The sequence below is a fragment of the Camelus ferus genome, chromosome 28 (genome assembly GCF_009834535.1).
Source record: "Camelus ferus isolate YT-003-E chromosome 28, BCGSAC_Cfer_1.0, whole genome shotgun sequence".
Classification (NCBI taxonomy): Eukaryota; Metazoa; Chordata; class Mammalia; order Artiodactyla; family Camelidae; genus Camelus; species Camelus ferus.
In genome coordinates, this window is record NC_045723.1 from 4,627,167 (window position 1) to 4,640,290 (window position 13,124).

The 13,124-nt window shown below is 47.7% G+C and overlaps 1 long non-coding RNA gene across 1 annotated transcript in view; it reads right to left on the reverse strand.

Moving 5' to 3' along the window:
* The window catches only part of LOC116660373, a 54,567-nt gene extending 41,666 nt beyond the window's left edge, over window positions 1–12,901 (reverse strand). The window contains exon 1 of the long non-coding RNA XR_004315847.1: window positions 12,842–12,901. This is a non-coding gene — a long non-coding RNA (uncharacterized LOC116660373). The remainder of the gene's footprint in view (window positions 1–12,841) is intronic.
* Between the last annotated feature and the right edge of the window lie 223 nt (window positions 12,902–13,124).

Sequence of the window (13,124 nt, forward strand, 5' to 3'; positions counted from 1 at the left end):
TGAGGTGCTGGGCGAGGAGGGTGGGGGAACGGCCCGTGGACAAGGCATCCGATCTGTCCCCCTGGTGTCCCCAACAGGAAAAAAGACTCAATAATCCCACAGTCTCAGAGGGGTTGTGAGGGTTTGTGAGAAATGGTGGATGGTGCACCTGGCCCATGACAGGGGCCCGGGGAGCGAGAGTACCGCTGCAAGCCCATTGTCCCCTTGTCCCTGCGAGCATGGGTAACAGACGTCTGTCTTCAGCAGTGCTGCTTTGGAACCCCATCCCCAGAAAAGTGGGAAGTAGCATCGGAGCCAGCATCAGCTTTCTTTCTGAGAAATCATGTGCAGATCCACAAGCAAAACAGTGATGCAATGAACTTCCACGTTCTTAAAAACATTTTGATGGTTACAAAAAGAAAGTTAACAGGGTGCCGATGTGGACCGGCCTGAATGACCACCGCCCTGAAGCTCGCTGTGCCGAGGGTCACGTTACTCCCCAGAGCACAACCGTGCAACTGGACCCAGGACTGGCCTTCAGGCCAGGGTCCCGGTGTCCACTCCCTGCCGCGCTGTCCCCAGCACTGACACCTGGAGAAGGGAGAGTCGGGAGTGGGTGGATATAGCAGAATTCCTACTTTCAGGTCAAACACGCCCTCTGAGCTCTGAGCTCACACACAGCCCTCATGAGAGGGGACACTTGTGAAGTTTATGAACAGCGGAAATCAGACCTTACCCTCTGGGGTCTTTGTACAGGCTGGGAAGTCTCCCTGGAGGAGGAAGATGGGTGCAGGGACTGTGTGAAGGCTGGGGAGGAGGGACGATGGGGCGGGGTTCCCCGTTCAGGGGAAGGGCACGTGACCAGTTTTCTCTGCAGCAGCACATTTTCTGTTCTAAATATAGCCCAAGATGACCCAAGATGCCCCAGACATCTTCCCCTCGCAAGGAGTCCCAAGGTTCTGTGTTCTTTAGCATTTCTGCGGTGGTTGGAAGAAACAAACAGTGAGACCGAGGCTCTTCACTTCCATCCCTTGATCCCAGGGCCTCTGGGTCCTCAGGAATGATGTCCGCCGCCCTTGAGGGCAGAGCCCGCCCTGTGTGGGGACCTCCCTCTGGCCACCATGATTTCGGAGATTCCAAAATATTCCGCCAGCTTGGCGTCTCCCTCCAGCAAAGTGCAGCAAGTCTTCTGTTCACCCAGGAAAGGTCATCCATCAGTCACCCTGGGCCCCAGTGACGGACTCCTTCTCCCACCCCTGGGTCAGTTCCCCTTGGGCAGCTCCGGAACGAGGCCCAGCCTGATGGGATTTCACTGAACAGCAGACTCCCGCCCCGCTCCCTGCCCTCCCGGGCCGAAATCTTACTGCCACATCAAGCTTGTCCTTCCATCTCATTTCTGGGAGGCACGGGGTTCAACCTTTTTGCAAAGGGGGCACCCGCCGCAGGCCAGACGCAGCGGGACCCTCCGCGGCTTCTGCTGCTTGTTTGTTGTAACCGAGGGGATGTTTTTCTGTGTCTGAGGGGGGCCCTGCTAATTGCTGCACAAGCACTTCTGGGGAAGTTTAAGTTTCCAGAGGCCCGCTGTTAACTCTGACGGTGCCGGTGCTTCCCAAACCCGGCATCTGGGAGGACCTGTGATGGGAGACTGCAAAGCATGATGGTCATCTCCAAAAGGTTAAGGACCCCAACGTGAGGATGGTCAGTGCTAAGTTATATATAGCCAAGAGTGAGAAAAGCAGGCAAGGAAAAAGGAAGACAGAGAGAGAAAACCACATGGATACACTCCCTTCCCCCTCCGGTGGTCGCCACCTTCCCCCCCACCCCACCCTTCCATCCTCCCCACACCCCCAAAAACTCGACATACACAGACGCAGATGGGGCAGAGTTAAATCTGGCACACGGAGACTACAGCAACCAAAGAAAACGTATCAAGTTACGCAGAGCCCTGTTCAGATTTGGGCCTGGGCCTCCCGCACACAATGCTCGGCAGAGAACAGGCCGTGGTGTGTTGTCCAGACCCACACTCATGAGCTTTGCTTGCCTTTCAGTGTTTGCTGGCCCAGCCCCGGGCAGCAGGTTTAATTCCCTGCTCTGCAGGTGGAGACAGATAAAACAAACCAAAACGGTGTCACAGGCTGCAGGAAACCTTTCTTTTAAAACTTGATCCACCTCCAGAGAGGAAACACGCGAGGACTTTGCTCTGGACGGTAATCTGTTTTCTTAGGGCCGCCGGGAGAGGCCTGGCAGCCAGGGTAAATAAGGCAACGCGGCAGCAGGGGGGCTCTTGGCAGCTGGAGCTGCAGGGGAAGTCTGAAAAGACCACTTCCTACACTCTGCTCCCAACCCAGAGTGAGCTGTCAATCTTGCAGGATGGAGACACGCTGGAAAAAGCCAGTGGAGAGAGAGGGGAGGCCTCGAGGGAGAAACTGGAGCCACAGGTGCAGCTGGCTCACCTGGCCAGAGCCCAGCCAGAGAGGCTGCTCCCCTCAGAGCTCAGCGCACAGGAGAGCAGGCCGGAGCGTCTGAAATGCAACCCGGGTGGGTTTCAGCCTCTGCTCTGAGCAGCCGGACAGGCAGGCAGCAGGCAGGTTGCCAGCGAGGACTGGCTGAGCCTCCGCTGTACACGAAGCGGGGCGCGGGAAGGCCAGGTACGTTTTAGTCATCAGACGGCGTCCCTGCCAGCAGGTGCTCAGAACCCTAAGGCGATGAGGCAGCCAGCTAGCACTGGCTGGCCCGGGCTGCACAGAGCATCCATAGTCACAACACTCCCTGTGTCACCAGGTGTGGGGTCTTCTCAAAGCCATTCCACCTTGTTATCCTATTTGGGCTTCGCCTGACCCCAGGTGGGCAGGACTGGGCACAGCATCGCTCCCATTTTACGACGGAAGAAGTTGAGGCACCGTGAGGCTACGTCTTGCCCTGGGTGGGTTCAGCTGGTTCCGAGAGCAGCCTGTTATCCTTGGGGGCTGGTCCCTGCCATACAGGGCGGTAGTCCTCACTTCTGGGTGGGCACCAGCATCACGAGGTCACCTTCAGCCTGGGGTAGCCCGCTGTCCTCAGAGTGGGCCTGGGAGTCCTGCCCCGGTACCGGCCCCCAGCAGGGCCTGGGTGTCCGGTGATCTCCGCTCACACCGGGCTCGGCCGTGGACCTGAGCTCAATCTGCATCTGCAATGCAGGGTCGATGGGGCAGAGTGTGTCCAGAGCTGCTCCAAACAGTGAGGGACCCAGCACACTGCATCCCTTCCCCTGACTGTGACTTGACCGGCCCTCAAACTTGGCAGCCTGTGCAGAAAGGATGCTGTTATGGGTCACTGTGTCCCTCCAAATCCACATGTTAACGCCCTAACCCACAGTACCTCAGAATGCGACCTTATTTACAAACAGGGTCTTTGCAGATGTAATTAGTTAAGGTGGGGTCATACCGGAGTAGGGTGGGCCCCTAATCCAATATGACTGATGTCATTATAAAAATGAAAAGAGGGAATTTGGACCCAAAGACACGCACCCAAAGAGAGCACCATGAAGATGGAGGCAGAGATCAAGGTGATGGAGTTACAGACCAAGGGATGCTAAAGACAGCCAGCCAGCCACCAGGAGCCGGGAAAGAGGCCCGGAACAGATTCTCCCTGGCAGTCTCAGAAGGAACCAGCCCCGCCGACACCTTGGTCTCAGACCTCTGGCCTGCAGAACTGGGCCCGTCAATTTCTGTTCTGAGCCACGGCTTTGGCACTTGGTGACGTGGCCCCAGCAAACTGGTACAGATGCTGAAAAGGCGCAGGTGAGGGACCCAGGGGTTGTGGTTAGCTTACCTTTAGAACCAATTGTGATGCCCCTTCCAGTTCTGCTCTGCAGACATCAATTCTACGTTTTGTTGTTGGAGCACAGGCTAAAACCGTGCAATGCAAGCACGGTCCGTGAGTTCCCTGCTCAGACCATCCCCTTAGCAAGAAGCATGAACGGTCCCTCTTCCTTCCTGAAACCCTAACCCTGCTTTGTTCTCAACAGAAATTATATTCTGCTTCATTCTCCCAGCAGGTCTTCAAAGCAAGGCAAGCACCCACTGCCTCTTCTGGGCACAGGTGGGACCCTCTGCAAACTGTGACATGGCGAGGAACTCCACTCGTCTCTCTCCAGTGTCCTCACAGCCCAGGGACTCCAACATCTGCTCTGAACATGCTGTCATCCCCAGAAGCCTGGCAGCCCCTCCTAGTGATGGAGCCTCGGGCAGGGTGGTACCCAGGGCTGAATTCCAGAGTGCTGGGGTCAACCACAAAATAAGGCCATTTTATTGGCCTTGATGCTTAAACGCCAGCCACCCTTGCTTCCTGTCTTCTGTTGCTCTAGACCTGAAACTGCCCTCTGGCTCTACATCTGCCTCCCAGACACCTCTCTTTTGGCCTTCCTGTCCCCCCAGAGTGTCTTATCATTTATACAAGTTCTGGGTTATTCCTCCTCCACCGAGCATCGCTTCATGGCTCAATTAGAATGCGGGCTTTCTAGAGAGTGAAGCCTGCTCTTCTCCTTTCTCTCTCCCACAGTTCGGTGACTCTCATGCAGAAGTCACTCAGTAAAGATTTGTGGAAGTTGGATTCAATCTGAATTTCTGTTCTGGTCCCAAATCCTTCCCACTTCAGAATCTGGTCAGTTCACCTACAGGTGTTATTGTCTCCTAACTTCCATCAAATATAGAAGAATGTGCAATGTAGCTGGTTTCCCATCAATTCACAGACTAAAGATCTCATAGACTTTTAGAGCCAGAAGATCCTTAGAAAATCTTCAGTTCACGTCTTTCATAAGAGGCCATGTGACTCATCCAGGGTCGCACGGCTGGTTCGGTGGCAGAAGAAGGCTTGGAAGCCATGTGTTCCAGTTTGAAGTGAGGCCGTCAGTCATGTAGATGAGGGTGTCATCTGTATGGCTGGTGGGGGGGGGGGCATGTCATACACTGTTCTGGAAGCTTCCCTCTGTTGGCTCCTGGACATTTCAGCTTAACCCTGAACCGCTTCCAAGTAAGTCCAGACACCTTTGTCCCATCTTCTCTGCAGGGCTCCCATGTGGGATGCTGGAAGAAGGACCCACCCCCAACACAGCCAGGTCACACAGGCGCTGTTCCCAGCGGCAGAGACGCCACCCGCTCCTCTATCTCGCAGACCCATGGCTACAACCGACAGGCAGTGTCTTCCATGCCAAGTGTCGTGTCGTGCAGGTCTCAGAGGCAAGTCTGTTTCCAACCACTGAGGAAGCAAAAAGCAAAACAGGCCTGTCGGCCCAGACACATGCCCCACTGTTTTCAATCTGAGCACGTGCTTTACATCAAGAGAAGGGCTGTGGTCGGGGTAGAGGGAGCCGAAGGGAGATTCAAAGGTTCCTCAGCTCTCAAAGATCTCAACCTCTTCAAAGTTCCAACCCTCAGAGCGCTTGCAAGGTTTCATCCCACTCAGCAGAAGTGCTCCTGCCCACACTGTCAGGTGCCACGTGCATGCGTGGGGACTCGGCTGTCATCCAGAAGGACTGATAGAGGAAACGAGGTGGTCGCCTGCCTGCAGACGTTTTCCCCCAGAGGATGTAATTTCCCCCTTGGGATTTGACAATCTCCCTAAGGCACACTCGTGTGCAGCAAACAGGTGGTAATCTGTTAGGGAGGCCGTGTCAAGCCATGGCTGGTGGTGGATGTCAGGAGCTCGCTCACACTGGGAGGAACAAGCAGCTTCTACCTGGGATCCTGGGCAGGTGGACGCCAGTCAGAGCTGGAGTCAGGATGGAAAAGTGAACGGGAAAAAGGAAAAGGGTTTGCATCCGGTTGTAATTACTTTCTAGCTTCCTTGTTCTCATCTGCAAATTGGGGACAAGAGAAATAAATGGACTTCCTCCCATGCTATTTTTGGGGTTGACCAAATGAGACACTGTGACAGTGCCTGGAGCAGAGAGAGGAGGGGCAATTTCATGGGTAGGAAGGAATCCCAGCACTCACACCAGCTCCTGGCTGTCTTCTTTCCGAGATGGTTGCTTCCACGGGGAAGGACTGGGAAGACGGTGCCTCCAACCTGCAGGTCAAGTCAAGCTGGAGCAGAAGTGGCCCACTTACAGTGGTCTGCACTCAGAGGGGCACACCTGATCGCCTGGCTGAGGTGCTATTTGCTGGGTTTCTCTGCTCTGAAGTTTCCTCTGCTCCCTTTCCACACTGCACTCTCTGAAAGGAAGTCACTCTGAACAGCCCACATGTAAGGAGTGGGAGTTAAGCTCCACCTCCTTGGGGGCAGAGTGTCTACGTTATTTGAAATTCCACCGCGTGGGAGATTTGTCTGTTCTCCATTTAGTTATTCACATCATCAGTATGAAATCATTCATATTTATTTTATACTCGGATCACTTATAATCCAACACTATATTATTTTATTGCTCAATTGTTCCAGCTTTGGCCACCAAGAAGATCCCTTGCATGGCTGCTATGTTCCTTCAACACACTTCCACCACTGCGTGTTGTTGTTGGTTTTTCTGAGCACTTTCTTACTCTCTGGCACTGTACGATGCTCCAGGTTTATCATGCATGATTCCTGCCCATCCTAGAAACAGTCACTCCTCCAAGAAGTCCTAGTGCCTTTTATTGGAGAATGGTCTTAAAATCTAAGACCTGGGCACTAGGTGTGCTCATGGCTACAGGGGTGTAATTTCTTTCAGGACTTCTTAGCTGACAGAGCAAGTAAATACGTGTGTTTAGATCAACCCATATATACAGACATCTTATATGCATCCACCTGTATCTGTATTAAGCTAAACACGGGTCCCTACTGAATTCTCCATTGTTAATCCATCACTGCCGTGGATCGTTCCAGCCTTCTCCCCTGGCCTCTCTGTAACTTCCCAGTCCAACAGTGAGATGATGAGAAACTTGGCTCCCACAATATACCATCCTTTTGCTTCACTTGTCAGGTCCAGAATTCACGACTAGTGGCTTTGTTTCCCGTGTGCCCATGGGAAACAACTTTATCGACTAGAACACAGTACCACATGTACAATTCCTTCTGCTTTGGGTCCTACAGTCTCCACTTATTTTCAGTGCTACTAAGGTCGGCCCCTCTTCCGCTCACCCCTTCCGTGAGGTGGTTTCACACATTTGTAATACAGTTAGATTTCTTTGCCACATTCAGCTTCTCATCCCAGAACCCTTCAACCTCTTAAAAATTTTTTTTAAAAGTCTGTATACATTTAAAAACGTCCTAAGAACTTGGACGATTGATTTTAGATCATTCCGTTTTTTTCCTAAGATACGCATTTAGCGCTATAAATTCTCACTATCTCCTGTCACTGTAGATTAGTTTGCATTTCCTGAAATTTTAGGTAAATAGAATCAGACATTTTGTATCTTTTTTCCTCTGACTTCTTTCATTCAGCATAGTTTCAGAGTCATTTACAGCCTTGCAGGTATCAATAGTTCATTCCTTCTTATTGCTCAGTAGTATTCTGTTATTTGGACATGCCACCATTTATTTATCTATTCACTTATTGCTAGATCTTTGGATCCTTTCCAGTTTCGAGCCATTAAAAATAAGGCTGCTATTAACCTTCATGTGACTGGAAATGTGCTTCCATTTCTCTTGGGCAAATACCCAGAAGCAGAATAACTGAGAGTGAGTGTATGTTAAATTTTCTAATAAGCTGCTCATCTGTTTTCCAAAGAGACGTGCCATGTGACATTCCCATGGGCAGCGTGTAAGGTTCCGGTTTCTCCACATTTCAGTATGGTTGGTGTAAACTTCAGACATTCTAATAGGTGTGTTGTGGTATCTCGTTTCAATTTGCATTTCCTTAATTACTAACAATACTGTGCTTATTTGCCATTTCTGTATCTTCTTTGATGAACTGTATGTTCAATTCTTTTCCCCATTTATAAAATTAAGTGGTTTGTTTTCTTCTTGATTTTGAGTGTTTTTTTTAAATATTCTGGATTCAAGTCCATTATCAGATATATGATATGCAAATATGTTCTAGTCCCTGGCTTAGCTCTTCATCTTCTTAACAGGGCCTCTCACAGAGTAGAAGTCCTTACATTTTATGAAGTCTAAGTTATCAGAATTTTTATATGTCATGCTTTTGTCATATCTAAAATGTCTTTGCTTAACCTCGAGTTTCAGTTTCAGTTTCAGAAGTCTCTCTGACCTCTCCTTCTGCCGAGAATTTTCTCCTCTCTTTTCTTTTAGAACTTTTATAGTTACAAGCTTTAGAGTTAGGCCTATGATTCATTGTGAGTTAATTTTTGTATATGGTGTGAGGTAGCCATCAAAGTTCAACTCTGCATGCAGGTGGATATTCAACTGTTTCAGCCCCACTTGTTGAAAGAGTATCTTTTTCTACTGAACTGTCTTTGCATCTTGGTTGAAAATCAGTTGTCCAAACACATGTAGGTCTATTTCTGAAATATACATATTTTGTTCTATTGATCCACCTGCATGCCAATAACACACTGTTTTCTTCTCATAATTTTATACTAAGATCTGAAATCAGGTAGTGCTTAAGTGCTCCAGATTTGTTCTTTTTCAAAACGTTTTTGGCTATCCCAGGTCTGCTGTGTTTCCTTTTAAATTTCAGGATCAGTTTATCAATTTCTACAGAAACAAAAGGCTTCAAGGAGTTTGGACTGGGATTGTGTGGAATCCATATGTCAACTTGGAGAAAATCACCATCTTAACAATTAGAGTCTTCTGACCCGGAACGTGGTGTATCTTTCTATTTCTATTTATTTCTATGTAGGTTTATTTCATTCTTCCCAGCAAGACTTTACAGTTCTCAGTATACAGGACTTTCACATCCTGTGTCTCATTTATTTCTAAGTATTTCTTATTTTTTAGGTTACTATAAATGGTATTTTTTATTTCAATTACTGATTGTCCATTGCTAGCACATAAAAATGCAAGTGATTTTCTTATATTGATCTTGTATCTTGCACCCTTTCCGAACTCAGTGTTTAGTTCTAGTAACTTTTGGTAGATTCACATAGCTTTGTCATTGTTTGCTTGTTTCGTGTGAGAGGATAAATCCGGTTCCTGCTACTCCATTTAACTGTTAAGCAGAAGTTTGGAGGATATGTTTTTAAAAAGTATGTCTACTGAGGTAAGCCAGGGCCCGAGGTGAGTTGTTATTTTGAGTCAGAGTACAGTGTTAGCAAAAGCCAGCAAACATCGGAAATTATGAGTCTAGTCTGTTCTGGCAGGGACCCACAGATGGGGAAGGTAGTTCTTAGAACCCAGTAAATAAGAGTGAGATATGTAAGGACTTGGCCTGGGAACCCAGTCTGCCGATGCGTGTGTCAAACCCAATGATGATTTAGTGTCCATCGTTAAAGGACACTCACCAAAGGATGGGGCATCCACATAATAAATACTCTGCAGCCACTAAAACATGTCAAATTAGTGCACTGGCATGGAAAGGCGCTTGTGGTTTATTACAGTATTCGTTTTCTAAAGCTGTAAAACAATTTATCACAAACTTTGGCAGCTTAAACCAACACCCATTTATTATCTCACAGTTCTGCAGGTTAGAAGTCTGGAGGGGGCTCCCCTGGGTATCAGCTTGGGATCCCACCAGCTGAAATCAAGGTGTCAGCTAGCCTCTGCTTTTACCCAGAGGCTCTGGGGAAGGATCTGCTTACAGAGTCTAAAGTTGAATTCAATTCTCTGTGATTACAGGGCTGGAATCTCCAACTCTTTGCTGTCTGTCAGCCGTGGGTCGTTCTCAGCTCCCAGAACCCTCTCCCGTCTCCTTGGCTTGTGGCCCCATCTTCAAAGACAGCAGTGGTACATCAATTCATCCTTATGTGTGGAGTCTCTCTGACCTCTCCTTCTGTCTGTAAACGCACACAGGATTCCTGGGCCCACCCAGATAATCCAGGATCACCTCCCTATATCAGAGTCAACCAATAGCCTTAATTAAATCTACCAAGTTCTTTTTGCCATATCAGGTAACATTTTCATGGGCACAATAGCTCATCAGTTTCTTAGGTTCTGGGGGTCAGGCACGGAATCTTGGGGGGCCATATTTGGAATTCTGCCTTATACTAATTATCAAATAAAGCCAGGTATGATACAGGCATGTGCAATGCAACATTTTTGTAAGAAAAAAACTCATCCAGTAAAATATTATGGATTTGTTGGCTTTCTTCTTTATCCTCAAAGTTTTTTTTTTTAAATAAACACGTATCACTAGGATATTATGAAGAGTTTACGTAAAACTGAAACCATAAAAATTCATTTGCAAGACGGAACTCAAGGTGCATTTTTCCCACAGACACAATGTTTCGAGGTCACTGGAGTCCTATGACATTCCACAAAAGACTTGATTCTAAAACTCCAGGCCCCATGCATTATTTCTAGTAGACAGTAAATTCCAAGTTCTAATTCTGGATGCCAAGAATAGATGGCTCTTTCCCCTTCACAACCTCCCAACCCCCAACCCCCAAGAGGCATCAGTGGGGAAGGATGCTAGTATTACATCTACACAAGAAGAGACCATTCCCTGATGTTTACAAGAATATCTGCATCAGGAGAGGAGGAAACAGGGCACCCCCGACAACACTGGTATACTGGGCTGGCCTTGTGTGCATGCATGCAAAAGTGTGTGTGTGTGCAAAAGCGTGCATGTGTGCAAAACTGTGTGTTTGTGAGCAAAGGAGGGAGCATGGTGCATGCACTTGTGGGGCGGCAGGTGATCTGCACAGACTTGGGCTGCCTCTGCCCAGAAGATGAGTCCACCAAGAAAGTTCTGGCTTGTGTGAGAATATGAGTTTACTGCAAGTAAGGAATCTGCGGGGGTGCGACTGTATGCCTCACAACCTTCCACTCTCTGAAGCTCTCTCTTCATCCCCTATGGCCTCTCTGGGAGCATCTGCTTCCATCTCCCCGCTCCCTGTCCTTCTCTCCACCCTCACTCCCTGTGCAGGCTTGTTTGTTCTCTCTCTGTCTCTCATTGTTTTGTTTGTTTGCTTGGTTTGGTTTGGTTTGGTGGGGGCTCTGTCTTCATCCTCCCTTGGACAATTTCTCGCTGATCTCCCTGCCAAAAACTAGAAACAGCCCAGATGTCTTTCAGTGATGAGAGATTAAACACTGAAACCGTGGTACACCTACACCAAAGAACAGCATTCAGCAATCAAGGGGGAAGTTCGGGATCAAGACACCCAACAACGAGGATGAATCTCCAGAGAGTTATGCTGAGCTGAAAAGGCACACATAGACGATTCCATTTATATGATATTCTTGAAATGACAAAATTATAAAAACAGAGAATAGACCATTGGTTGCCAGAGTTAAGGAAGAGGGGAGAGTGGGAAGGAGGGAGGGTTACAAAAGGGCAAAAGGAGAGACCCTTGTGGTGATAGAAATAAAACATGTCTTGACTCTGGTGATGGATACACAAACCCAATCATGGGCTAAAACTGCATGAAACTAAACGTGTGATCACACACACACAGACACACACGCCAATGAGCAGACCTAAAAGTGTACCGTTGTCAGTATTCTAGCTCTGTACGATGTTACTTCGGGGGGAAGCTGAGTACAAGGCACACAGGATTTCTCTGGTTTATTTCTAACAACACATGTGAATTTCCAACTGTCTTAAAATTAAAATTTAATTGGAAAAAAAGTGAGAGAGAAAGAAAGATTTTCTCAGACAAACAAAAAGAGAAGGCATTCATCACCAGGAGATCTGCCCTGCAAGGAATGTTAAAAGGAAATTTTCAGGCAGAAGGGAGGTGATACGGGTCAGAAACTTGGGGCTGCACAATGCAGAGATGAATGTAGAAAAGGAAGAAATGGAGATAAAATGAAATCTAAATTCCTAGTAGTGGTTTTGCAGCTTTCTTCTGACACTTTGGAGCTAATTTTTTGTTCAAATGTCAAGTACATTTTTTGAGAGCCTACAGACCTCAGGCAGGCTCTGTGTTCTCGGACCTGTAGCTGGAAGGCACAAGGGTCTCCCAAGGTGCTCCAGTCTCACCCGGCCACGATTCCCAGTCTCCCTGAGGAACCATAGCAGTATTTATGGGACGAGGAGCCACTGAGCATTCAGCATGTGGATGCTGTCCAAAGTCACAGGGTTGAATGACAGAAGCAAGGGCACCAGAATCAGACAGACTTGAGTCAAACTCCAGTTCTGCCTTTTGGTGCTGTGTGACCTTGGGCAACTTACTTAACCTCTCTGGTCCCAGGTCTCATATTTAACGTACTTTTCAGAGCAGCTGTGGCTGTTGTAAGACCTAACACATGGGCTAGAGACTGGCAAAATACATTCATTTCCTCCCTATTATTAGGCTGTGTTATGACTGTTCCTCCTATGGGTAGACACTGCGCACTCACATAGGAGAGTTCATTCCTTAACAAAATTCATATATGAGATCTACAGTGCTTTGTCCTTGCCTGAAAGTTTGTTCTCTGCAGGGAGACGAACAGAACTAGCACTTTTCAGTTGCCCTCATAATTTAGGCTGGGGACAAGTTTTGTAGGAAGCCTCGCTGTTTACGGAAACGCTCTGGACCCAAACAACCTTAAGAAATTGACCCCACCATCCCACTTCTCCCAAATCCTCTCTAGAGTTGGAGCCTTGTGTTGTCCTCTTGAGGCTCTGAAAACCTGGCCACTGGTTTTAACACAATTCTACAGTGCATTCTCTAGAGACCTAGCAGTCACAATGGTGTCTTTAAAATGTAAACAAACTTCTAATTTACCCCTCCCCTCCCCTTTGGTAACCGTAAGTTTGTTCTCTATGTCTGTGAGTCTCTCTCTGTTTTATAAATAAGTTCACTTGTATCATTTTAAAGATTCTACATATGAGTAAGATCATATGATATTTGTCTTTCTCTGTCTGACTTACTTCACTTAGTATGACAATCTCTAGGTCCATCCATGTTGCTGTAAATCATATTACTTCGTTCTTTTTCATGGCTGAGTAGTATTCTGTTGTACACATGTGCCACATCTTCTTTATTGACTCATCTATAATGAAAAATACAAAAAAGAATATATTGTATAACTGAATCACAATGCTGTACACCAGAAATTAACACAATGTTGTAAATCAACTATCCTTCAATTAAAAAAAAACTCAGAGAACTTACAAAAAGAATCAATTTGCATCAGGCCTCGACTCCTTAAAG